Source organism: Erpetoichthys calabaricus, chromosome 9 (assembly GCF_900747795.2).
Source record: "Erpetoichthys calabaricus chromosome 9, fErpCal1.3, whole genome shotgun sequence".
In the NCBI taxonomy this organism is placed as follows: domain Eukaryota; kingdom Metazoa; phylum Chordata; class Cladistia; order Polypteriformes; family Polypteridae; genus Erpetoichthys; species Erpetoichthys calabaricus.
Genome location: NC_041402.2, coordinates 75,494,386 through 75,520,251, shown reverse-complemented (window position 1 = coordinate 75,520,251; position 25,866 = coordinate 75,494,386). Strand labels below are relative to the sequence as shown.

Genomic DNA, 25,866 nt, shown 5'->3' with positions numbered 1-25,866 from the left:
GCTGTTCGCATACCTAGACGATACGGACACTCGTCTAAAAATGCTGAAAGATTATCTTCACGTTACTATCTTTTGTGCAGCTGCTTCCTGAAACGACATGCTGCACGGTGCTTCGCATACTTAAAATGCTCGAAGGGCACGTATTGATTTTTGATTGAAAAACAAACTCTGTCTCTCTCTATCTCTCTCTCTCCCTGCTCCTGACGGAGGGGGTGTGAGCTGCCGCCTTCAACAGCTTTGTGCCGCGGTGCTTCGCATACTTAAAAGCCAAACAGCCCTATTGATTTGTTTGCTAGAGATTGTTTTCTCTATGTGACATTCTGTGCTCCTGACACGCACTCCTTTGAAAAGGAAGATATGTTTGCATTCTTTTAATTGTGAGACAGAACTATCATCTTTGTCTTGTCATGGAGCACAGTTTAAACTTTTGAAAAAGAGACAAATGTTTGTTTGCAGTGTTTGAATAACGTTCCTGTCTCTCTACAACCTCCTGTGTTTCTGCGCAAATCTGTGACCCAAGCATGACAATATAAAAATAACCATATATAAACATATGGTTTCTACTTCGCGGATTTTCTTATTTCGCGGGTGGCTCTGGAACGCAACCACCGCGATGGAGGAGGGATTACTGTATACCAAAACATTTGTAATTGCAACAATTTTCTGGGAAAAATGGTGCATTTTCTGAGAAAATTCCAGGGGTGCCAATAATTTCGGCCATGACTGTATATGTGTATATGTATGTGTGTGTATATGTGTGTGTATATATATATATAGCGAGGAACATAAGTATTTGAACACCCTGCGATTTTTCAAGTTCTCCCACTTAGAAATCATGGGGGGGGTCTGAAATTCACATTGTAGGTGCATTCCCACTGTGAGAGACAGAATGTAAAAAAAAAATTCAGGAAATCACATTGTATGAGTTGTACAGAATTTATTTGTATTGCACTGCTGCACATAAGTATTTGAACACCTTACAAATTCAGTGTTAATATTTGGTACAAAAGCCTTTGTTTGCAATTACAGAGGTCAAACATTTCCCGTAGTTCTTGACCAGGTTTGCACTCACTGCAACCGGGCGTTTTGGCCCACTCCTCCACACAGGTCTCCTTTAAATCTGTCAGGTTCCGGGGCTGGCGCTGAGCAACACGGAGTTTCAGCTCCCTCCAAAGATTTTCGATTGGATTTAAGTCTGGAGACTGGCTAGGTCAGTCTCCTTGGTTATCCTGGCTGTGTGCTTCGGGTCATTGTCATGTTGGAAGACCCAGCCACGACCCATCTTCAGTGCTCTGACTGAGGGAAGGAGGTTGTTACTCAAAATCTCACAATACATGGCCCTATTCATCCTCTCCTTAATACAATGCAGTCGTCCTGTCCCCTTCGCAGAAAAGCACCCCAAAGCATGATGTTTCCACCCCCATGCTTCACAGTAGGGATGGTGTTCTTGGGATGCAACTCCTCCTTCTTTTTCCTCCAAACACGGCGAGTGAAGTTTAGACCAAAAAGTTCTATTTTGGTCTCATCTGACCACATGACTTTCTCCCATGCCTCCTCTAGATCATCCAGATGGTCATTGGCAAACTTCAGACGGGCCTGGACATGTGATGACTTGAGCAGGGGAACCTTCCGTGTAATCCGTGATTTGAAACCATGACGGCATAGTGTTCTACCGACAGTGACCTTTGAAACTGTGGTCCCAGCTCTCTTCATGTCATTGACCAGCTCCTCCCTTTTAGTTCTGGGCTGATTCCTCACCTTTCTTATCATTTGTGATACCCCACAAGGTGAGATCTTGCATGGAGCCCCAGTCCGAGGGAGACTTGACAGTCGTCTTTAGCCTCTTCCATTTTCTGACAATTGCTCCAACAGTTGATCTATTTTCACCAAGCTGCTTGGCAATTGCCCCATAGCCCTTTCCAGCCTTGTGGAGGTCCACAAGTTTGTCTCTGGTGTCTTTTGACAGCTCTGTGGTCTTGCCCATGGTAGTAGTTGGAGTCTGACTGACTGTGGGGTGGACAGGTGTCTTTAAAGAGCTCAGACAGGTGCTACTAATTAAGATTACTAAGTGGAGTAGAGGTGGACTTCTTAAAGGCAGAGTAACAGGTCTTTGAGAGCCAGAATTGTTGCTGATTGCCAGGTGTTCAAATACTTATGTGCAGCAGTGCAATACAAATAAATTCTGTACAAATCATACAATGTGATTTCCTGAAATTTTTTTTTACATTCTGTCACTCACAGTGGGAATGCACCTACAATGTGAATTTCAGACCCCTCCATGATTTCTAAGTGGGAGAACTTGAAAAATCGCAGGGTGTTCAAATACTTATGTTCCTCACTGTGTGTGTACATATATATATATATATATATATATATATATATATATATATATATATAATACACACACACATGTATATATATACACACACTGCCTGGCCAAAAAAAAAAGGTCACACACTCTAATATTTCGTTGCACTGCCTTTAGCTTTGATTATGGCACGCATTCGCTGTGGCATTGTTTCGATAAGCTTCTGCAATGTCACAAGATTTAGTTCCATCCAGTGTTGCATTAATTTTTCACCAAGATCTTGCATTGATGATGGTAGAGTCTGACCGCCTCTCTTCTTACCCTGATGCGCCCATCACTCTGGAATAGGGTAAATCTGGACTCATCAGACCACATGACCTTCTTCCATTGCTCCAGAGTCCAATCTTTATGCTCCCTAGCCAATTGAAGCCTTTTTTTCCGGTTTGCCACACTGATTAGTGGTTTTCTTACGGCTACACAGCTGTTCAGTCCCAATCCCTTGAGTTCCATTCACATTGTGCGTGTGGAAATGCTCTTACTTTCACTATTAAACATAGACCTGAGTTCTACTGTTGTTTTTCTTCGATTTGATTTCACCAAACGTTTAAGTGATCGCCGATCACGATCATTCAGGATTTTTTTCTGGCGACATTTCTTCCTCGAAGACGATGGGTCCCCACTATCCTTCCAGTTTTTAATAATGCGTTGGACAGTTCTTGATTAATAAAGTATCTATCTATCTATCTATCTATCTATCTATCTATCTATCTATCTATCTATCTATCTATCTATCTATCTATCTATCTATCTATCTATCTATCTATCTAACCCAATTTTAGTAGTTTCTGCAATCTCCTTAGATGTTTTCTCTGCTTGATGCATGCCAATGATTTGACCCTTCTCAAACAGACTGACATGTTTTCCACGACCACGAGATGTGTCCTTCGACATGGTTGTTTAAGAAATGAGAAGCAACTCATTGCACCAGTTGGTGTTAAATAACTTGTTGGTAGCTGAAAGATAATCGCCCATGCAGTAATTATCCAATAGGAGGCTCGTACCTATTTGCTTAGTTAAATGCAGGTGGTGACTTTTTTTTTGGCCAAGCAGTGTATGTATATATGTGTGTGTGTGTATGTGTATGTATATATATATATATATATATATATATATATATATATATATATATATATACACACAGTGGAACCTCTAGATACGAGTTTAATTCGTTCCAGCACTGAGCTTGTATAGCGAATTTCTCGTATCTAGAACAAACTTCCCCATTGAAAAAAATGGAAATCCAGTTAATCCGTTCCGCACCCCAAATATATTAACATAAAAATCAATTTTCCTAACAAATAACACTGATAAATTATATATACTGTAGTCTACCTTTAATAAATAACACTGGTAAATAATATAACTGATTATTAAAAGAATCAAAACAGGTGTCTAAAGTGCAGTAGAGCATTCAATAAATCTTTAAATAAATAATCCTTAAAACAGTTGTGAAGTGGAGGTTTAAAATACACAAGATGACAATCCCCGGTGTTTCTTCTCTGTTAGCGTCTCACCTGCGGGCTCTGCAACAGGCGAGACACTCTTAATGCAGCTGACCTTCTCTACACCGTCCTGCTTCAGCTGTTTGGCTCGTCTGTTCAGCTACACGCGAGCCTGCACTCACTCGCTCTCCCGCACCGACTTCCTGCCCCCGCGCGTGCGCTCTCTCTCTTTCTCTCTCTCTCTCTCTCTCCCCCTCTCCCCCCCTTAACCGGCTCGCGCTTCTCTATATATGCGGGGAGGACATGGCAGCTGCAGCCCATCAGCCACAGGAACAATCATGGATGTGAGCAGTTTCCCACCTGTGCACTTAAGTGAGAAACGCAGACACCGCAGATCGCGGCTCGCAACTGCTACCACGCCCCCTCGCTAAGCCACGAGCTATACCCACAGCCTGGGTCGTGGCTCGTTAACTCGAGCCAATGCTCGCATTTAGATCTGAATTTTTCGCTCATACTTTCCTCGTATTTTGAATTTCTCGTATACGGAGGTGATCGTATCTCGAGGTTCCACTGTATATATATATATATATATATATATATATATATATATATATATATATTTATACATATATATATATATAATATACACATATATTTATACATATATATATATATAATATACACATATATATACATACACACATATACAGTACTGTGCAAAAGTTTTAGGCAGGTGTGAAAAAATGCTGTAAACAAAGAATGCTTTCAAAAATGGAAGTGTTAATCATTTATTTTCATCAATCAACAAAATGCAGTGAATGAACAAAAGAGAAATCTAAATCAAATCAATATTTGGTGTGACCACCCTTTGCCTTCAAAACAGCATCAATTCTTCTAGGTACACTTGCACACAGTTTTTGAAGGAACTCGGCTGGTAGGTTGTTCCAAACATCTTGGAGATTTAACCACAGATCTTCTGTGGATGTAGGCTTCCTCACATCCTTCTGTCTCTTCATGTAATCCCAGACACACTCGATGATGTTGAGATCAGGGCTCTGTGGGGGCCATACCATCACTTCCAGGACTTCTTGTTCTTCTTTACGCTGAAGATAGTTCTTAATGACTTTGGCTGTATGTTTGGGGTCGTTGTCCTGCTGCAGAATAAATTTGGGGCCAATCATACGCCTCCCTGATGATATTGCATGATGGATAAGTATCTGCCTATATTTCTCAGCATTGAGAACACCATTAATCCTGACCAAATCTCCAACTCCATTTGCAGAAATGCAGCCCCAAACATTCAAGGAACCTCCACCATGCTTCACTGTTGCCTGCAGACACTCATTATTGTACCGCTCTCCAGCCCTTCGACGAACAAACTGCCTTCTGCTACAGCCAAATATTTCAAATTTTGACTCATCAGTCCAGAGCACCTGCTGCCATTTTTCTGCACCCCAGTTCCTGTGTTTTCGTGCATTCTTGAGTCGCTTGGCCTTGTTTCCACGTCGGAGGTATGGCTTTTTTGCTGCAACTCTTCCATGAAGACCACTTCTGGCCAGACTTCTCCAGACAGTAGATGGGTGTACCTGGGTCCCACTGGTTTCTGCCAGTTCTGAGCTGATGGCACTGCTAGACATCTTCCGATTTCGAAGGACTATCCTCAACGTTGCCCGTTTCTTTGTGCTTCTTCAAAAGAACTTGAGCAGCACATCTTGAAACCCCAGTCTGCTTTGAAATCTTTGTCTGGGAGAGACCTTGCTGATGCAGTAGAACTACCTTGTGGCTTGTTGCTGTGCTCAATCTTGACATGTCATGAAACTGTCTTTCACAACCTCACCTTGATAGCAGAGTTTGGCTGTTCCTCACCCAGTTTTAAGCCTCCTACACAGCTGTTTCTGTTTCAGTTAATGACTGTGTTTCAACCCACGTATGACATTGATGATCATTTGCAGCTGTTTGGTATAATTGGTTGATCATACACCTGACTATATAATCCTACAAAATCCCTGACTTTGTGCAAATGAACCTATAAGAATTGATGCTGGTTTGAAGGCAAAAGGTAGTAACACCAAATTTTGATTTGATTTAGATTTTTCATTTGTTCGCTCACTTTGCGTTTTGTAAATTGATAACAATAAACAATCATTATTTATATTTCTGAAAGCATTCTTTGTTTACAGCATTTTTTCACACCTGCCTAAGACTTTTGCACAGTACTGTGCATGGGGTAAAGTAACAAAAAAAAAATTCCATTTTTGAGTGGAGTATTCCTTTAAGAGACCACTGGGTTACTTCTCTTCCATCATGCTGTGCCCATTATTATATCATGCAACACACAATGCTTACTGTAATCTGTGCGCATTCTTAGTTTGAGGGCTGTGGGCCACTTGAAAAATTTAGCCTCCTATCGCAGCCACGTAACATACTATTTCCTTATTAATAAAGAAGTATTATGTGTATGTGCTAATAATGAAAGAATTGTGGGGTGGTCTGTTTTTTACTGTTCATGTTGCTATCATCATGGTAGCATTTGTGTCGGCCTAAAAGATTTTCCTTTTTTGGAGTGCAAATTTTTTTTTTTTTTTATGTATGGCAATTTACTAAGAAACATGCTAAGTTAAATATCTTTCAGTTGTAGTTAACGTAATTAATAAAAAAATGGGACGTATTTTGATGGATTTGAATGTTTTGCGTTTTGTTTAATGTGACTTAATACTATAATTAAGTTTTATTTAATATAATTTGTTTATTTCCCTGTGATTAAATGCAGAAAATTATTACTAGTGGAAGCTGAACAGGAAAATGATGCTATGCAAAATATTTTATTTGTGGTAAGCATGTACTGAATTAATTAATGCTTACTAGATAACACCTATTGCTGTATTCTGAATTATTCTGTAGACACTTTGTATTTTATTTAAGGTATACAGTCGTCCCTCACCATATTGCGGTTCACCTATTGCGGCTTCACTGTATCGCGGGTTTTTTAAATATATATTTATGTATATATACACAATTGGCTGATGGATGGGTACTGGTGAGTACCCCATATAGAATTTTATGAATTTTATGAGAGTGTAGAAAGTGTTTAAGAGCATAGGAAGTGTTTATAAGATTGTGAGAAAGATTTATAAAGCCTTAAAATATATATAAATAATAAAATAAATTTAAGGTTGCTACTTTGCGGTTTTCGCCTATCGCGGGGGGGGGTGGGGGTGGGGTTGGGGGCTCTGGAACGTAACCCCCACAATAGGTGAGGGATGACTTGAAAAATAATTACTTGGGTACTAAAAACGGCCAGACATGTGCATGAGTGTGCCCCCAGGTGCAAAGGTTTGGCAGTGTGGGTTGATAACTTCTGTATGCCATATTCCCCCAGGAGAAGCTCCAGTTCCCAACCCCTTTAGCTAGATAAAGCAAGTACAGAATATAGAAGTTACCTTGTTTGCAATCAGTTCTGGAATTTAGCACAGTATTGAAATACATTAAGTGCTAATTCACCGAGGTTCTGTGCAATTTCTTTTTAAAATGTGTGTTAATGAATTACGCATTGGTTGAATTCAGTGCTTTATTTTCATTTTGGTTGTGTGAAATTAATATCCTCAAATCAAGGTAACAAGGTACAAATTGCTACTTTTTTAATGGACCTTCTTGAAATTAACGCATTTCTGCTCCTGATTGTGAAGCAGATTGATAAAGTAATTAAGAAGTTACTAGCCAACCCGCGGCGTACCATACGGCGCATAATCAGGCCGCTTTTTAAATGATTTTTAAGCACTGGGAGAAAATTAACATTTGAAAAATCAGTAATGTAATAAATCACCAAGAAAAGTAACATTTCATGTGCCCGCCCCCAACTCGTCACCTGAGTCGTTTTCCTCTTTGCACAGTCCACATGCACGTGTGAGTCACGTAGACTTTTCATTGTAGTTTGCGGTTTTGGCTGCTTTTCTCTATATAATCCACCAAGTCACCCGACCATGGTAGTACCGAGGGTGTGTGTACAAAGGACAGGAACGTAATCAGTGCGAGCGTATGACCTGCTAGCCATGTTTTTGAAAGTTTGGCCCTGTGCCTTATTAATTGTCATCGCAAAGGCAAATCTAACAGGAAACTGTCTTCGTGTTAAAGAAAAAGGCAAATTATCTGCGACAAACAAACTATTTTACATGCTGCATACCAACCCGCGGCGTAGTATACGCTGCATAATCACGCTGTTTTTTTAATGTTTTTTAAGCAGAGGGAAAAAATGAACATTTGCAAAATCCATAACGCTGCTTTCAGTAAGTACAATGCACACACGTTTAATTTGTCGGCCATTTTTTGCCAGCAGTCTTTTCTGGTTTGGGCTGCTTTTACAGTGTTACCGCTTGTGCATATTAAATCTTGAAATCCTTCGAGTAACTAATTAACTAACTAACACCCACCCACCCAGCTTGTGTGAAAAAAATGCGCCCGTTCTTTCATCATTTTGTTGCAGCCTATCAAAGACTTGCTGATCATGTTTTCTAGACTCAATATACATTGGCTTTTCACTCAGCGCGAGGGCGCGCATTCATTTCGGATTATTACATCCAGCTAGTCTGCTAGACTAATCTGCTACACGGCTGCGTTTGAAAAACCGACTTATCCCAGATGAGTTTCACCGGCATTAGTGATTAGGAATCTGGTTAGAACAAAACCCTGCATCCACAGGGGTTCACCAGGACCGAGTTTGGGAAACACTGCTGAACACAGACGAAACCGACTCAGGTGAGGAGTTGGGGCGGGCAAAGTGGTTGCAGCTATTGATTATTCATTGTTGTTTGCCTGGGTGTCTGATCTGCTCGACGGGATCATAAATAAAAGGAAAACAATGTGAAGGCAATGTCACAGGTGATCCTGTGGTGTAGCGGGTCCACAGCTCCCCTTCAAAAGGCCATTTTTAAATAAATAATCATCGCACTCGCAACGTAGCGAGGGGCGTGGAAGTGTGGCTGAAATGGTTTCCGGGTGGAGTCGTGCTGCGGGCATTTCTCCCCTGTGCAGTGTGCGAGGGAGTGAGAGAAAGCCGGTACGTTAGAGTGAGCGAGAGCAGGCTCGATGACAATGTGTTCCTGTGGTATAGCGGGTCCATAGCTCCCCTTCAAAAGGCCATTTTTAATCAGGCGACTGACAGTAGTGGAGTCAGGCACAGAGAAGGTCAGCTGGTGAGAGCGCGTCTCGACTGTTGCAGGGCCTGCATCGGTGAAGCAGGTGAGACGCTAATGAAAAAGAAGCACAGGGCTTATTGGTTTTTAAAGACTGCTTCCTTCATTGTGTTTTAACCTCAGTTTTAAAAGATTGTTCGGCTCTCTCTCGCGCTGCCTGTGTGTGTGCCTCTGTCTCTCTGTGGCGCTGCCTGTGTGTGTGCGCGGCTCTCTCTCGGGCTGCCTGTGTGTGCCTCTGTCTCTCTCTGGCGCTGCCTCTGTGTGAACCAAGGTTCCACTGAGGTTGACTAATGAAAAGTCAACGTGGCTCAGAGCTGCAAGTGGACTGTGGCACAGACAAACAGAAATGACGGCATGTTTTCCGAGGCGTCGCATCTGAGTTGGTGGGCGTGGCTCTGCGAGTTTTCGTCGTATCCAATGGTCTAAGAGTTGGTCGGCGTGGCTCCTTCCTGCGTGCGCCATTGGTGTCTTACTTGTCGGCAGTTTAGTGAATTATATATATATATATATATATATAGATACTACAAATCCTTTGCCTACACTGCAATATTGATTAGCTTATCCCTTTTATCATATAAACTTTTGGTTTTAGTGAGAATTGTAAAAGTAGTTTTATAGAATACACTAAATGCTGCAGTTCTCACTAGCAGTCCTTGTACCTGACTTGATTTTTATGAAGCTTACACAGTTCCTTGAAACAAAATAAAGACGTACATTTTCAATTTGAAAATTTGTGTGAAGACCATATATGTTTTATTGTGAAAGTTTGTGAATTCATTTTGCACAACTAGAGAGCCACAGTACTGAATTTGTGTATCTTGAAGCTAATGTTTGTTTTTCTTTTCAAATTGCTACATAGAAAGCATGGGTTCGGTTAATCATGAATCTTTGTGTAAAATACATTTTCTTATTTTGAGAGAAATATATTTAAAACATTTGTTGGATAGGCGAGTATGACAAGCAACTGTGTTAAGTTCAATTAAAAATTAATTAAACTATGTTGCCACAGCAGGATGTTTCCCTTGTAATTGTGTGAAGCTCTGTTTGTTTTTTTTAGTTAGACCACTCATATCTAAGTTCCGCTCTGTGCCATGCTTTGACAATACTTTTTCCATTGTTCAGACATACCACTTTTGTGTTAATGTGTTTGTATAACATTTTAAGTACAGTGTACTTGTATGTGTTTGTAATAACTACAAAAATACAGAAAAATCCTCATATAGAAACACGCATGCAAGAACATAACTGCTTTGGCCTCCTGTGTCCTCAGAGCTTGCTTTAGGTTAACCCATCTGACATTTGATAAAAAAACATTTTTCACTTCCAGAATTGTCTGATGTTTCAAGACATGGATTCAGCAAAGTACAGGAAACATTTTTTAGCATCATATACTTTCTATAGATTTTTTTTTATCGAAACAGTAATGCTGTTTATTTCCTGATACACCTCATCCCAGAGTGGCGCTGTTAATTTGAGATTTAAGGACTGTATAAGCGAATTGCACAAACTGAAGTTTCATGTTTGTGGGACAAGATTATTCTTCCTTTGTGGCACAGCACATTATTTTGCTGTTTCCATATTTATGAAAGTTGGGTGCTGTGGCCATAATGGGATTTAGATTATATGCTGTGCTATTCAGGCAGTGTTCTTGTGGTGTCATGAAGTCAAAACCATTGCTCACACTTGGACACTACTATCACTAATGTATACGACTGGTATAAGGCTGATTGATGCTACTCAAGTCATGTTCACAGCAAAAATCGAAATTTGGTAAACAAACAAAATTTTTGTGATGAAGAGCATGTTTCATAATGTATTTTGTGATGCAGGTTTGTTTCTTGTAATGCAAAATAATTTTACATCACTTTGAGTTGCTGAATAAATTACAAAAACAATTTTATATTGATTGTATTTAATTTGTGTGAACTAGTTGGTTTGTAACAAGGTTGCAATGTGATTTTTTTTCACAAGTACAATCAGTTCCACCCCAAAAGCTTACTCTCGGTTTCTAGACGTCCTTGACTGTATACACTCCTGACCAACACTTGTTGGTTTAGGTGCTGGACATAAATAATTTAAGCTATTGATTTGCTTATTTTTAGGCTCGCCCACAAACATCAGCTTTTTAATAAATGAATTGGGTAATAACTAAGCTAACTTCATCAAAAACAACTGAAGCAAAGGGAAAATGCCACACCCACCTCCATGTTTTGTTAGACTGAAAAAAACTATAATTAATGATTTTTAGGTGAAATGTGTCTATAGTTCTGTGATTTTTATAACATTTTATTATCAGATTAATTTTGGTGGCTTGACAATTGTTGATTCATAGTTAATATATATTAGTGTGCTACAAATATTAATTACTGTGTTTTTAGAATGCAATCATGTAACATGCCGCATAATGAGGAGGACTTTTGTGGAGAGAGATCAGTATCAGTATTTGTATGGCATCCAAAACAAGTGCCAATCAACCAGCCATACCAATTTTGAAATGAGTCAGTGACAATAACCATGATGCCATAATGTGGCGGCGTATCATGATCACGCACAGCTAAGGGATACTGAACATCATATTCTCAATTTAAAATGAATATAGGTCTGTATAAAGTATGTTACCGTACGGTTTGTTTATAAACCTTATTTTCTTCAACCACATTTGTTGTACATCATATTCTCTTTAAAAGAAAAAGTGACATGGAAATAATGCTATTATCCCAAAACTAAAATATAAACAAAACTATTCATAACATAAAGAACAGTCTAATACAAGGGAGCTGCACCTTTGTCTTGTGTGATGCATGTGAGGACAGAGTGTATTAACGTGGGAGTTATGCTAATAGGTCTATAAAGAAGGAAATTTCTGGGGACAACGCCATACTCGTTTATGGAGATGAGCTACAAGGAAGCCAGACAACACCCAGAGCCGCTCTCTGAGCAGTGTGCATCAGAAGGATGCAAATGAATTATTGTTTTATTAACAGAATTAATAGTAGATAATAAAATAATTAGTTTTTATTTTAACTGTTGTGTTCCATTCTGTTTAACTGCTGGATGTTTTTGTACAAATATAGGATCGTATTTTCCAGTCTTATATTGAGCTGTATTGTTTAGTGTTTGAATGGGTCAGTTTTTTTATGTGTGCAATTCTTTATTACTAGTCCAAAAACTCTGTGTATTCACTTGGGAATGGCTACTTGTATATTGCAAGTGATTGCTAAGTAAATTCAGAAGCATTTTTTTCTCACTGATTTTTTTTTTTCTCTCCCCCAGTCCTCCAGTTTTTGTGATCATTTCTCCACTCTAGCTTCATCTTCCTGTTGTTAGCTTTAAATGGGGAATGACCTTTTAGAGCCCATATGCCTTAAGGTGTGATGACCTTCTGGGCAAAACTGTGGTGATAAGCTATCGAGTGTTTGTGGTCTTTCTCTATATGTATGTTTGTGTATTAACTTTATATAATTTTTTTTTTTTAGTTTGTATATTTATGTATTACAAATACACATACACATACATACATACATATATACATTTATATCAGTAGGTTCAGACCAGAGTACTGTATTTTTCGCTCCATAAGACACACTTTTTTTTTTTTTCCACAAAAGAAGGTTGGAAATGTCTGTGTGTCTTATGGAGCAAATATTGCGTCACAGACCGTGATGTGTATTACCTGACAAAAGTCGACATCCAGGGGTAGAGGGCGACAATCAGCCGTTAATGGCGGCAAAACTCACCATTGCGTTAAAGGCATTCCCTCTCTGCTTAGAGGAATGTTAGACTCATTAACTCCACATCTAATCCTTGTGTGTGCATGAGTTACGAAATGTAAACAAAGGCAAGATGGCATCGACATCTTACGAGGGAGCGAAGCGAGTGCAGAAAACAAAATATTTTGCGCATTACGCTGAGTCGGACTCTGATTTTTCAGAATCTGATTTTGTTGAGAGTGATCAGGAGATCGAACAAGAGAGTGAGGAACTGGCATCAGCTGATCGGACACCAGCTGATGCCGCCCCAGCTGATCTGCTGCCAGCTGAGCGCATTTGCACAGCTGATGCAGCTACAGCAAGGTTTGTGTGGGAGGAATACCCAGACATTGATCCGTGGGAGCCAAACTGGCTACCGGACTTTACAAGACAGCATGGCTTGCTGTTGGACACGACAGATTACCAGCTGCTGGACTACTTCAGGCTGTTCTTTCCTGAGGCTGCCTTTCAGCTACTGCCAGATGAGACAAACAGGTATGCAGAGCAATTTTTTGAATCGCAGGCTGCGCTTGCACTGCATTCTCATTTTTCAAAGTGGAAACCTAAAAACAAAAGACAAGATGAAGGGCTTTGAGGCATTACAAATAGAGATGGGACTAGACTGGCGATATAACTTCAGGGAGCATTCGTCCAAATGTTCTTTGTCCGCTGGTAACTTTGGACAGGTTATGCCGCGTGATTGGTACGTGCTCCTGCAAAGTGATTGTGAGCAACTGAGCTTCATAAATTCTGACACTAGCGATGAGGAGTTCTTGGGGTTTCCAGAAAACTAGAGGAGTGCTTGAACCTTCAAGTCTCTCCTCTTTTTTTTAATGACAGTGATGATGGTTCTTAATACCGCTGTTGACTTTACATGGTCGGTGGCGCAGTGGTAGTGCTGCTGCTTCGCAGTAAGGAGACCTGGATTCGCTTCCCGGGTCCTCCTTGCGTGGAGTTTGCATGTTCTCTCCGTGTCTGTGGGGGTTTTCTCCGGGTGCTCCGGCTTCCTCCCACAGTCCAAAGATATGCATGTTAAGTGCATTGGCGATCCTAAATTGTTCCAAGTGTGTGCTTGGTGTGTGTATGTGTGAGTGTGTGCCTTGCGGTGGGCTGGCGCCCTGCTCGGGGTTTGTTCCTGCCTTGCTCCCTGTGCTGGCTGGGATTGGCTCCAGCGGACCCCAGTGACCCTGTGTTAGGATATAGCGGTTGGACAATGACTGACTGACTTTACATGCTTGAAATATTATTCTGCTATATTTTATTAAATATATTAGTACACCATTTGGTTCAGAATATTTTTTTTCTTGTTTTCCACCTCTAAACTTAGGTGCATCTTATGGTCAGGTGCATCTTATGAAGCGAAAAATACGGTATATTGTTTATAAGCAACACTGATGCTAACAGCCACAGTATTTGACACCAGGACTCGTTATAGAGTGCTCCCTAACCATTGAGTTTCAAATATTATATGAGTTTCAGAGAAGTTTGTTTCCATTTCACACTTCACTGTACACAGCAAACATGTCGAATCTCTTTTTTTTTTTTTTTTTTCTCCCTGTCCAGGTCACTGTCCCTGCTTCATTAATCCGTCCACCCTATTGGCTAATGGAGTTGTCAATCACTTTCGCTGTTGCTAACACAGAGTATATATATTATCTGTATATTAATAATCAACAATAAAATATTGAAACATATAAACAAATTTCAGTTAAATTAATTACAGCATTTTTTAGATTTTGTAATATGTTTTTTTTCTATTATATTAGACCTTTAGACATGTCATTTCTCAGTGTTGCCTACAACCCTAGATTTACAATCCTGCCAAATTTCAGCTTTTTAACTAAATGGGAAGTAGTGTTTTAATTGATGAGTTAATCAGTCAATCAGCTTAGAGAGATGTATATTATATAGATAAACCTCTTGCTATGATTAAAATAAATTTCTAAACTGTAAACAAAGATACTTAAAATGTTTAAAAAAATGTTTATTTTAACATAGATTACTTTGTTTAGTTTTTAAATAATTGCATTATTTTGAAGTATTTTTGTAGTTTTCTCACCTTTTTTCATTTCATATTTTCTAGGGATTTTGTATCATACACAATTCAGGTCCTATATTGGAATTAACTCTTCCTCTTGAAGACAACAATGGAATCGGTAAATACTGATTTTTTTTTTTTTTACTCTGAATTTTTAACATTAGGGTTTCTATTTATTTTCCTTTGCGTTGCTGGATTTAGCATATTTGCTTTACTCCTTTGTACTACTTTTAACTTTTGCAGAGTTAAATTGTGGGACTTAATTGGATATAAAATGATATTGCTTTGTTAATCAGATTTTATATAGTACACAAGGGTTTGTTTTTCATATTCAAAGATACGTTTTCAGTACCAGTTTTTTATTCTGCCAAGTAGTTGTTAAATTTGAGCATCATTTAATCTTGCAACGTTTTGAGAACTTAGTGTGAATAGAATAATGTTTTAAAAGAAGAACGAAGTCTAAACAGTTCTTCATCTGTGAAACTAATATGTATTCTTATTTGTATTGTTCAGCTTTATTTTCCTTTATCTTCAAGACCACATTGTTTCAGTGTTGCTGACATAGTAATTATGAGCATAATCACTGGTGAATTGTTTTTTTTTTTTCCTATATTGAATATGGATTGTTAATGACATTTTATTTTTGCTGTTTGGTTTGTTTTAATACAGGCTTTATTAGCTCTAAAAAGAATAATGTTGGTGAACAAAAGCATTTTTTGTTTGTTTTGTATATTTTCCGGACATGTAAATCTATGAAAGCATACTTTGTTGGGACTTACGTCTTTTGTGTAATATAGAAGTATTAGTTGGGGAACTTAATCATAAGTTCTTCTGAAGTAATCCACCGCAGGAACATGTTTGTTTGTTTGTTCTGATATTTATTTGATTTGTTGTTGGGGTATAATACAGAGTGCAGTGATGAACTAATAATATAATGAGGCTATACTCAGGAATGGTGTGTACTTACAATTTCTTCATATATGCCTCATTGAAAGCTTCTTCTGGACATATAATTAAAACTTGCCATCTGGAAGATGGGTAGACAAACCTCCAAAGCATTGCATGTTAAAGCTTTTCACCAAGTTTACTTGAAGATGACATTTTTAGGACTGCATTATGTGCTTTACTGAGAGATGGTTTTGTTTATAGACTCTGGGAGAGACATTAATATAATTCCAGTGTGTTCTGCTTGAGGAATTGAATGGAACCCCAAAGACTTGGTTATTATTTTGGTTTTGCTATTTTTATGTTTCATTAGTATTTGTAAACTTGTTAGTTTGTTTTTTCTGTTTCTGTATTATGTTGTTTAAACTTGTTAGGACTGAGTAGTAGTAGCGTTCCAGTGCTTGGCTTTTAAATATACATAGTTATACAAAACAAAAGGTTAACCATGTGTTTGTATAAAGGGTCATCTGTTCTTTATCATAGGTTTGCCAGCTGCAGACTGTAAGGGTAACTTATCTAGGCTATGATTTATTATTCTTATTTGTAGGGATGCACCGATACCGAAACGGGTATCTGGTATCGGCCTCAATACCACATTTTCTAAAGTACTCGTACTCGTTAAAAGTCCCCCGATAACGGGGACCGATACCACGGTCTGAGAAATGTCTATGTTTGAGCGGCGTGTAAGGGGTTAATCACAGGCGCCGAGTGCCCGCCCCCAGGCCCCGGCTGCAGCTCAGAGCGGGGAGAAGGCGAGGCGAGACATGTCAGCCGTGTGGAACTATTTCAAAGTGAATGAAGACGACAAAACAAAGGCGGACTGCAAATTGTGCTCAGCGAAATTGTCCAGAGGAGGCTCAAAAGGTAGCGCATTTAACACAAGTAATTTAATCAAGCACCTAAAATCCCAACACGACAACGAGTACAAAGAGTTAACCCACGCTTCTAAACCAACACAACTCACGCTGCAGCAAACTCTTGCAAGATGAGAGAAAATGTCCAGAGACAATCCACGTGCTGTGAAAATAACACAGGCAATTATCGAGTACATTGCATTGAGTGACCAGCCACTCTCGGAGGTAGAAAATGTGGGATTCCTGCGTCTCCTCCATGTTCTGGAGCCCAGATATGATGTCCCAAGCCGCCGCTACATGACTGACATGGAGCTGCCTAAACTACACGACTCCGTGAAAAAACATATCCACAGCCTACTGCAAGCCTCCTCTGCGTTTAGTTTCACCACGGATATTTGGACAAGCATTGTTAGCCCCGTGTCGCTAATTAGCCTAACCTCCCAGTGGATAGACGAGAGTTTCTTGTTTTTTTTGTTAAATTATATGACTAAAGCTGTTACCTGTAAATTTAAATCATGTTTTTATTAAGTACTCGGTATCGGCAAGTACCTGGTATCGGCGAGTACTGAAATGCAAGTACTCGTACTCGTTTTCCAAAAAAGTGGTATCGGTGCATCCCTACTTATTTGTATAGGATTGATTGATTGGTGCTGGAGATGCTCTTTTGTGACATTGCTCAACATTGGGTATAAATTTGAGATGTGTTATAATAGGAAAATAAAAGATTTCATGTGCAGATTTAAAAAAAAATAAGCAATGGATAGAAATTTGTGAAAAAACAGAGCACTGTTAACAGATTTTTAATTGTGTTTTTGATTTGCAATTCTTATTCGTCCCAGAATATAGGTCAGTCTTCTCTATGACACACCATGCCAAGTTTCGCTACTTCATTTCCATTGATGCCTGGGATAGTTTTCAGTTTTTTAGAACTTGAACTGGGCAAAGCCTGCATTAATAACGGTTGAGTTTCTGGTTTATGCACATTCTTCTGCACATAATCTGTGGATCATGATTAATGAAATATAGTGGGGCAAAAAAGTATTTAGCCACCAATTGTGCAAGTTCTCCCACTTAAAAAGATGAGAGAGGCCTGTAATTTTCATCATAGGTACACCTCAACTATGAGAGACAAAATGAGAAAAAAAATCCAGAAAATCACATTGTGTGATTTTTAAAGAATGTATTTGCAAATTATGGTGGAAAATAAGTATTTGGTCACCTACAAACAAGCAAGATTTCTGGCTCTCACAGACCTGTAACTTCTTCTGTAAGAGGCTCCTCTGTCCTCCACTCGTTACCTGTATTAATGGCACCTGTATGAACTCGTTATCAATATAAAAGACACCTGTCCACAACCTCAAACAGTCACACTCCAAACTCCACTATGGCCAAGACCAAAGAGCTGTCAAAGAACACCAGAAACAAAATTGTAGACTTGCACCAGGATGGGAAGACTGAATCTGCAAGTAAGCAGCTTGGTGTGAAGAAATCAACTGTAGGAGCAATTATTAGAAAATGGAAGACATACAAGACCACTGATAATCTCCCTCGATCTGGGGCTCCACGCAAGATCTCACCCCATGGGGTCAAAATGATCACAAGAACGGTGAGGAAAAATCCCAGAACCACATGGGGGGACCTAGTGAATGACCTGCAGAGAGCTGGGACCAAAGTAACAAAGGCTACCATCAGTAACACACTACGCCACCAGGGACTCAAATCCTGCAGTGCCAGACGTGTCCCCCTGCTTAAGCCAGTACATGTACAGGCCCGTCTGAAGTTTGCTAGAGAGCATTTGGATGATCCAGAAGAGGAGTGGGAGCTTGTCATATGGTCAGATGAAAAAACTCTACTTGTCGTGTTTGGAGGAGAAAGAATGCTGAGTTGCATCCAAAGAACACCATACCTACTGTAAAGCATGGGGGTGGAAACATCATGCTTTTGTGCTGTTTTTCTGCAAAGGGACCAGGACGACTGATCCGTGTAAAGGAAAAAATGAATGGGGCCATGTATCGTCAGATTTTGTGTGAAAACCTCCTTCCATCAGCAAGGGCATTGAAGATGAAACGTGGCTGGGTCTTTCAGCATGACAATGATCCCAAACACACCGCCTGGGTAATGAAGGAGTGGCTTCGTAAGAAGCATTTCAAGGTCCTGGAGTGGCCTAGCCAGTCTCCAGATCTCAACCCCATAGAAAATCTTTGAAGGGAGTTGAAAGTCCGTGTTGCCCAGCGACAGCCCCAAAACATCACTGCTGTAGAGGAGATCTGCATGGAGGAATGGGCCAAAATACCAGCTACAGTGTGTGAAAACCTTGTGAAGACTTACAGAAAACGTTTGACCTCTGTCATTGCCAACAAAGGATATATAACAAAGTATTGAGATGAACTTTTGTTATTGACCAAATACTTTTTTTCCACCATAATTTGCAAATAAATTCTTTAAAACTCAGACAATGTGATTTTCTGGATTTTTTTTTCTCATTTTGTCTCTCATAGTTGAGGTATACCTATGATGAAAATTACAGGCCTCTCTCATCTTTTTAAGTGGGAGAACTTGCACAATTAGTGGCTGACTAAATACTTTTTTGCACCACTGTAGAGCATAAAACAACCACTGTTTCTTATCGTTTAAAGATGTCACAATTGTAGTCCAGTATATAGCATATAGAAGGATGGACATTTGTGAAGAGAAATGAAGTTTGCTAGGCCTATAGTAATATTTTGTATTCATTCAAATTTTGAATAAAAATGTACATTTTCAGAGAGCAGGAATATCATGAAGTGAATGAATTCTGTGCAGCGATCGCTGCCTGCGCCTCCTCTTAGTGCAAGAGGAAGTCAGTTTAAGAAGCGCGTAGCGATTAACAACTGGGTTGGGGAACACTTAACACAATGCATTTAATGTGCTACATTAACTTATGACGGGGTTTGAGAAAATCTAGTAAATTAAACATTGCTTTTAGGATGAAGTTTAGTTTATGACATTCTGCTTTAATGACAAAATAAGCTATGAGAATAAAGTGTAAATGTCGACTTTAATCTCGACATAAGCGTCGAGATTAAAGTGGAAATGCCGAAAATAAAGTCAACATGTCGACTTTATTCTCAACATTTAGTTGTTTTTTTTTTTTCTTCACTGTGTCCGTATTTTTTTTTTACTTCACTGTGGCTCTAATACACTTCAGTAGGGCTATACCACAAATAGCATTATAAATGCAAGTTGCAGTTTTATTATTTATGTATATAGCTTAGCTTGAAGCAAGGTCCATATTAATGCAGTTGGTAAAGATGTCATCACCAAGTTGAAAACTATCCCTTTATGGGGCCATGCAAACCTGTAGTAATACTTGTGTGCACATTAAAATGTTTTTTTGTACAATTCTCATGAGAGTGGAATAGGTTATTCTTAGCCAGTAATTGCAGTGGAAAATGTGGTTAACATCCACTAATGCATTGGGAAAAAAATACCGTCCAATACTGTGAAACCGGTATAATGTTAAAAAATACTGTGATATAGAATTTTGGTCATACCGCCCAGCACTACCTTAGGGCATCCAAATTCTGTAAATGATCTACCTATATTAGAGAAGCCCCATTTTGTCTTATTTTTCTTCTTATTTACATCAAGGCTGAATACATATTCATGTAGTTTACTCTTGTGAGGGTTGCTGACATCTTATTTTGCCTTTGTTCTCACATGTAAACCAGTCTGCCATTCTGCCATAACCTTTCCTAGGCTGCCATTGATATAAAAATTTATGACATTGAAAGCTTGATATATAAAGATTTGGGTCCAGTAATGGGCATTGTGTAATGTGTGCTGCAGATTTGCTTTTAACACTAGAATTCCTGAAGCCTACAAAAAAGCTCATAATCCCGGCCCACCTTAAATCCCTTCCCACCTCTCCATCAGCATCTTTTGGTTTGTAAATGCATTGATCAGCATAAGCAGGAAGCAGCCTGCTGTCCCTTCCCCTACCTTGACGGAGCTCAGCTTGGGCAAAAAGTTCTTCCAGCTCAAGCCAAGGAGCCTTATCTGCATGTGATGTGCCTGGAGTTGTACAGAGTAAATAATACAGTATATCATTACTTGGAATACATGTATTTCATGTGTGTTCCTTGTCTAGAAAGACCTTAGTAAGTGTATGATGAAAGGAAATGCAAGAAATGCTGAACACATACCTAAAGCAGAAACGTTTTTCATGTTATACTAATAATGACGAGAAGTGTACGTGAAGACTTTAGTCCAAATATCAAATAAACACGTTCACTTTTATTCAAGAATTGTGACGATGCGGGTTCGGCTCCGTGCTCCCATCCACTGTTAGGGAGCCCTTGAACCCAACACCGTCGGTAATGTCACCAATGAGCTAGACAGTGAGGCAATAACACAGCAAGGGGATGATTTAAAAATGTGCAAAAGTGCAAATTGCTTTTATTTACAATAAATCAAAGCAAGTGTTCAAATCAACTGCAGTGCATTCAAAGTCTTCATTAAATAAATGATCCATAAAAGAAATGTGGAGGTTAAAAAGAATGCGAAAAAAACAATCCTTTCAAACGAGGTTAAAACGTTGTTCAGGAAGCAGTCTTTTAAAAAACAAATGCCAAGCCAGGTGCTTCTTTTAAACTAGCGTCTCACCTGCTTCTCCCGTTAGGGCCCTGCAGCAGGCGAGACGCTCTCTCAGCAGCTGACCTTCTTTCACACTACTTCTGCTACTGTCAGTTCCCTTACTGATCCTTGGCTCCGGTCGGCTCCCCCTGACAGTGACTTGGGATTCCACAATGACCAAGGCTCTCACATTGGGGACACCACGTCCCATGTCCCGACTCCCGTGGCCTTAAGCGGAGAGTCACTCATCTCTCGGTCACTCCTGTCCTTCATAAAAACAAACTCTGCTGGAGTGACAACTACTACTACACCCTGGGTGTCGGCCTAACACCTAGGCTGTCTGCTCAGCTGCCGCGAACCTGTGTGTGCTCGCTCCGGCTTTCTCACTCCCTCGCTCGCTCACTGCTTCCTCCTGCAACCTCCGTCTTTCTCTCTCTTTCTTCCTCATTCTCTTTTTTTTTCCCCTCACCGTCTTGGGCTTCTCTATATATAATGGAATGGACGTGGCAGCTGTGGCAATCAATAGTTCCTGGGATCAGTTACGCTGCGGACCATCCCTCACCTGTGCACTTAGGTGAGACACGCCCGCAGCACGAATCCACCCGGAAACCACTTCAGCCACACTACCACGCCCCTCGTTACGATTATTCATTTAAGCAAAAACTGGTCTTTGCTAGGAGATCTGTGGACCCACAACACCACAAGAATATAACCAAAGAATAAAAAGCATTCCATTTACATGTGACTGTCAATGAGTTAAAAACTCAAGCTCAAATGTCAATCAACAGGAAGTTTACACATATTCTTGAATGGTACAGAGGTTATTTCTACAATATAATAAAAACATACATTTGATTTGAGTCTGTAACACACGGTGTAAATTTTGACTACTTGTAAAAGTTAGCGCTTGTTTTTTTTTCCTCTCAATTACGTTGATGTGGTACAACGAACTTGCTTCTCCCTCTCTGAGTTGATGGCATTTATCTCCATTCTTTTGATGCAAGCAGTGTTGTGGCTGACACCTTCTCAGAACTATTTGTTGTACTGACAATTGAAGATAGGATGTCCCATTACCGCTCTCAGACTACCATACGGCATTTGCACTTTGACAACAAGGATACCCTAGCAGAATGTGTGAAAAATGACAGATTTGCTGTGAATTTGGACATCTGGCAACGTTTTGTTGAGAACTGTGTTTTGATTTACAACCCAATGCAAAGATTTTCCGAGTCTTTGGTCATAAAGCTTATGGAGTTGTTTCTGGACAAAGGCAGAACTGTAACAACAGACAGCTTCTTCAGTGTTTTCGCTGGCTAATAGACTGCTGTTCCGCGACACAACTCTGCTTGGCACCAGAAGTAAAATGGGATTTCCATCTGCAGCTAATAACCAAGTCACTTTAGTAAGTGAGCGATTCGCCACACTAGTGTTTAGAACTGGCAGTACCATGCTGATGGTGTATATACCCAAAAAGAAGAAGCCTTTGATTTCAGTCTGTAACAGCCGGTGTAGTTTTGCATCCTGTAAAAGATATCGCTAAAGGGGTATAACCAGACACACAAACGCTGGTGAATCATATCGTCTTAGTATGTTGTTGTCAGTTGAATTTTTTGCAGTTCAGCCCGTGGTCCCGCCAGGGCTCCAGGCTGCAACTAAAATGCTCTCAAATGCAACCAAAATTAGGCTTTGGATTATCATTTCTGCTTAATTTGCCACTTGCAAATTAAGTTACCGAAATTTTAAAGTAATTATATTGTAACATGCAAAAAGGCCTTTTTTTTTGGTTCCATTAACATATGTGTTGGTATGTGCTGCCCCTTGCCTATCCCTGAGCCATACAAAGGCTAGTTTACATCCCATGCTGGGTGCGAGGGAGTTGCAGCGAAAATGATGCCAGACTTGGAGACCTGAACAGGGAAATATTTCTAAGTACACAGCACTGCTGAGGGGATGGCCATGAATTTCAATGAGATGCTGGTTACGCTTGTGCCAGAATAATAAATGAAGAGCTGAATACAATGAAAGCGGTCATCAAAGCAAAAGGTAGACATGCAAAACATTTTAAGTTCATCTGCCCATCATATAAGTCCTCTGTTATGCATATACCAGTGCCCTGTGGAATTCAGTTGTCCCTTCTGACTTGGTGCGGCACACTAAGGTGAGATTGTCACCGATCTCCTTCTTTTTGCACAAGTTTGTCTGCCGTTTCTCTTTTGATTTCACGTATATCCCTTGAAAAATGCTGGCCTGTCTGTCAGTAAACGTGTGCGACCAGTCGCCTACCCACTGTTTTCTCGTACACCGCGATGTGATGAAGTCTGTGTTTTAAGGTTGAAGGTGTATTACAGTTGTTTTACCAGGGAAATGATTTCAACAGGAAAGGCTTTGTTGTGAAACTCACTTCGTTCACTTTGTTGTGAATTTAACCTCTGTCATATGAGTGATTAAAACCATCTGAATGAAATGGTTTAAGTTCTATGGAAAAAAATCCCTTGCCTGTCATGACCACCCATTTAAATTGAGGAAGGATCTCATATTTCAAAAGGGAAAACAATGTTATTGCTAATACTGTGCAGTTTTTTAATTTTATGCACTTTGAGATGTGCCTGGGTCAGATGTGAGCAAAATGTTTTTTTTTCCTCAAAAATGGAAAAAAGTATTGCTGTTACCTCAGATTCTTTTCAGTTATAGCTTTTATGTTATTTTTTTTATACATTTTTGACATGCCTGTGTCAGATGTGACCAGATGTAAAAGGGAAATAATGAATAAACATTACTTGTTTTTGAATACATTCATTTCTGTTGATTTAAAATTTGTCATTACCTGCTGCTTACCAGTTGCTGAAAATGTCTGGCCCAGTTAGATTTCTTTGTTTTAAAATCTTGCCCCGCTGAAATTGTAATTGAATAGCCCTGTTTTAAAGTAACGCTTACATTTAAACTGGAGTAGATCTTGTTCTAAAATCTTTTACAGTTTAGTTGCAGGGGAGATGTCATTTACAAGGTGCAAAACTTTTGAAGCTGCATTTTAGCGTGCACGCGAACCTGTTCCTCCTTTTTGTTAAGTGCCTGCTAAATTAAATTCCACTGTTTTCCACAGCTAATCAACTGTCCAAAATGGCAAAACCCACAAACTGCGCCGCTGCAGTAACAGCTTTATAGGCAATCTGACAAAAGTAAATTGCAAAAATCTGTTGAAAAAAGGCAAGGCAATGCCATTAATGTGTTTCTCTTCTTCTTGGCTAAAGTTTGTGAGACAGTTTGCCCCCTTCGCTCTTAAGTAATGCATGGTCACAGAAGGCCGACTGCAAGTTACAGTGGCAAATGCATAAATGATACTGATTGGGTGTTTGGACGTTGCAGTGTATGATTTGTTGGTTACAAAAAAAACAAAACAAAAACAAAACTGAAACCTGTAAGATCATGTGTTTTTTTTTAATTTGGGATATCTGGTCAACCTAATTATTATGATTATTATTAATAATGTTATGATTTGGTTACTTTACCTCAGTAGAAGTTGAATGTAGTTATGCAGCTACGTATCAATTTTCTTCAAGAGTTTCTTCATACATCTCTAACAATGAAGCAACAACATCTTTCCAAGTGCAAATCCTTTTCTCTTGTGGTTTGCTGTTGCTCGCTGCATCTCCTTCACCAGCTAACATTTCAACCAGTTGTTTCTCAAGTGCTTCTTGTACTTGTTTTTTGGTATCTTGGTCAAGTAATCAATCGATCTTTGTACTGTGGATCAAGGACAGTAGACAGATAGCATAGTGGCTTGGAGAATGCACCATTGAAGTGTTTTGTGAATGCCTCTGAAAGTGCTTTTCACTGTCTGAACTCCAGATTGTCTTGCCACACTTGCTAAGCAGGCGTTTAAGTGCTTCAACAGACGGAATCACATCTGCACTTGTATATGAATGTGCATTTATGCCTTTAGTAAGTTGCTTAAATGGTTCAAGTAGAGTAATCCTGTTTTCCACAAGTCCCTACTAATGTGCTATGAGAGGGAAAGGAAGCTCGTATTTAGCACTAAATGCAGCAGGAGTGCGCTTCTGAACAACCAGATTTTTTAGCATCTAGTACATGCTGCTCCATCAAGTTGGGGTACCTAGGTCAATTTGTATTTCTCTAAGCTGTAAAATGGCTAGCTGTGAGTGCTTGAAATGAGTAAATATTAGTTTCCCTGTGGCCACACAGTTGGAGATGCTTCCCTGGTTCAATAAGCCTTCAATTACAGCAAGCTACAAAGTGTGAGCCATGCCGCCTAAACTTTAAATGTCACTTTCTTCTATAGCTTTTCCCATATTGTGAGCATCGTCACAAAGCATAACTTGCACATTACTTTTCGAAATATTCCACATCATTAACATGGAATCGAAAGTTTGTGTGGTGAAAGTTACAGAATGAGAACCAGAGAACTCATTAGAATGCAATTTAACTCTTTTTGCCTCAAAATTTTCAGTCCAGTGAAAAGACTCAATATGCACATGGGGCAGTCCGTTAGACTCGGTATGCACATGGGGATGACCTATGAGCGCCACATATCTGTAGGGAAGCTAATGCTGGTGACATTGTTTCTTGAAAGCTTGTGGATATGTGTAATGATCACATATATATCAATATATATATATAATGCAGGCAGTAAGACATCTGCAAAGTATCAC

The 25,866-nt window shown here is 39.5% G+C and overlaps 1 protein-coding gene across 3 annotated transcripts in view; it reads left to right on the top strand.

Annotated features, from left to right (window-relative positions):
* ankrd11 (ankyrin repeat domain 11) overlaps positions 1–25,866 on the top strand; it is a 428,609-nt gene that overhangs the window by 110,584 nt on the left and 292,159 nt on the right. For all 3 annotated transcript variants that reach the window (XM_051931662.1, XM_051931660.1, XM_051931661.1), the window contains one exon: positions 14,832–14,904. The gene's annotated coding sequence lies outside the window, so the exon portion shown is untranslated. The remainder of the gene's footprint in view (positions 1–14,831; positions 14,905–25,866) is intronic.